This window comes from Rhagoletis zephyria, unplaced genomic scaffold (assembly GCF_001687245.7).
Source record: "Rhagoletis zephyria isolate East Lansing unplaced genomic scaffold, Rhagoletis_zephyria_1.1 Rzeph_scaffold_15533, whole genome shotgun sequence".
Taxonomy (NCBI): domain Eukaryota; kingdom Metazoa; phylum Arthropoda; class Insecta; order Diptera; family Tephritidae; genus Rhagoletis; species Rhagoletis zephyria.
Window position 1 is genome coordinate 3,350 of NW_016172600.1, and position 2,500 is coordinate 5,849.

The following is a 2,500-nucleotide window of genomic DNA, read 5'->3' on the forward strand; positions in this document are numbered from 1 at the left end:
GTATAAGTTAATAATATTTTTCGAAAAAATTTTTCCAGCATAGACACTTTGTATGGAGGAAAATGCGCAGCACCGCCAACAAAAAAAAAAACAAAAACTAGCGCTATTTTACACCCACTTGAAACTTGCACTTTATTATACTAAAATTGAATATAGTGAATATTAAATAAACAAAAGGAAAACTGTAAAAACTAAAGACTTGAAGGGTGCACTATTCAAATGACGAGCAGTGTATCAGAATCGGAATGAAGTCCCAACATTTTCATAAACCACTTTTACCTTATTGAAAATCTGCAATATTTAATATTCTACGAACATATCAGGTTCGGTAAAACGATCGTTGAAATTCTACGAACATATCAGGTTCGGTAAAACGATCGTTGAAATAGTTTTCGAAAAATAGTCCCCAATAGTTGCTCATAAGATATTTTCCAAACACATTTATTTAAAAAATTTTGAAGTAATTGATTCTAAAAGTTCTGAATTAACCGAGTAACCTCATGCCGAAAGAAATGTACTTTTTTCAAATATATTTTTATAATTTCATTTTTATAAAAAAGTCCCGATATAGGTACATATGTATGTAAATTACCAACTTTTTTTAGGGGATTATTTGTTCATGCATATTTTTCGCAAATAAAGTTTTTGATTCATGAAACGCTAGGTATTATGTACACATGTATGTTGCCACATTTTTCGAATATGTATATACAATATATTCCTTACCTTGAAAAACAATTTTTATTAGTTTTGATTTCTGTTGAAGTTGACACAGCTTCGATGCAAAAATTTCTATTCCACTTTAAATCGTTGGAGCTACGTGGGGTAATAAAAAGAGATAATAGAAAACAAGTGATTGAAAAAGCACAACAATGTTTTCGAAGTGAAGCAGGCACTAAATAACAACAACAACACGAACGAACGAAAATGTTACAAATTGTTTCAGTCAATAGCAAAGTGGAAAAGAAGTAAAATTTGTGTTAAATATATGTATTGCTAAACGCACACACCCATACACACGCACGTACACATGCGAATAAACTAGTACGCGCGGGCGCGCGCGCGGACGCTAAAAAACGCAGAATCGAAAGCGAAAATGGTGAGAAAATTGCCAACTGCAACGGACGCGAAAATTGAATTGCAACGCACGAAAAATCGCGTACCTATGTAAACGAATACATACATTGCAAATATGTACACGGTTGCATATGTATGTATGTACATATATGCGTGTACAATTTTTCAAATATGCAGGAAAACAATTTGAGAAATTTGCAAAATATGCCTGGAATAAAAACTACAATAAATAATGAAAATTTCAAAATGCGTAGAAAAGCACTCAAACGCATGCGCGGCGTTACGCGTTGCACACAAGCATTTTTTTTTTTTTAATTTCAAGTAAATTTTTGCTGTTACGTAACGCGAATCGAATTAAAACGTTTTAATTTTTTCTTCTTTCATTTTTCACTATTTTTAGATTTTTCGATTTTTTGCTAAGTAATAACCAGGAATTTTTCAGAACCTTACTGCAGCGCAGCTAAAAACAGACTCAACTTTGCTTATGTCAGCAACGACCACAACACCTGCAGCGGTGGCTTTGGTCGATTCGGCCAGCAACACCTGAACGAGTAAAGTAGCTGCAACAGCAATAGCAGCGATGCGCGTACGGCTGACTGCGAACGCTGACGCAGCCGCCGAGCTTGACTGCGCCGTGCTAAAGTCAACAACAACAGCGGCGTCGCCGCGGCAATGCGCAAACACTTCATATATGTATGTACGTGCATATGTACGTCTGTGCGGATGAGCAACTTCGTTCCAGCGGTTTAGGATTGCACGAACGAAGATCGACGCTAGCCTCGGCTGTTACTGTTACCGCTGCTGCTGACATCTATCATTGGCCGACAGCTCAGCCACAGTATTGTCCTCTGCCGCTGCTGCTGCGCAACAGCTGCTAAATATTAAATGCGCACTGCTAATTAACAGCCGCTGGCAAAGTCGCACGATTCTACCAGTTTTTTCTCTTTGTTTGCTGTTGCTTTTCATGTCCGATGACAGTTGTATTGTTTTGTTTACAAACTTTTACAATTTAAGGTTATTGTTGCCGTTGCGGTTACTTGTTGTTGTGTTGTTGTTGTTGTTCTTATTATTCGTGTTATTGCATTGTAATTTCTGTTTAGTGTTGTAGTCGCATCATCTCACGTCCCACAGATATTATCTGTAAACGTTTAAAAATTCTCAAAATCTCTAAGCTGGCTTTGCTTTACAGATTTAAGTAATTGAACGCTTTTGGGGTTAAACACGTTCATGTGCGGGCATTGCGACATTAGTACTTAATTTTAGATTTTCATAAAAAAACATGCTTTCGTAGAGACTGCCGGGAGGCAATAACCCGAATCTTTGATGGCTAATTTTATTTTATGAGCACTTGATTTGAACTTGTGTAGTGTGAGGACTAAAAATAAGCTTCTGAAAAAACTTTGGAAACCTTTCAAAGGCGATC

The 2,500-nt window shown here is 36.5% G+C and overlaps 1 long non-coding RNA gene across 1 annotated transcript; it reads right to left on the minus strand.

Annotated features, from left to right (window-relative positions):
* Positions 1 to 753: 753 nt before the first annotated feature.
* LOC108379078 (uncharacterized) lies at positions 754 to 1,578 on the minus strand. The gene is made up of 2 exons (XR_001849452.1): positions 1,506 to 1,578; positions 754 to 816 (listed from the first exon to the last, which is right to left on the minus strand). It is a non-coding gene; the product is annotated as an uncharacterized LOC108379078 (long non-coding RNA).
* Between the last annotated feature and the right edge of the window lie 922 nt (positions 1,579 to 2,500).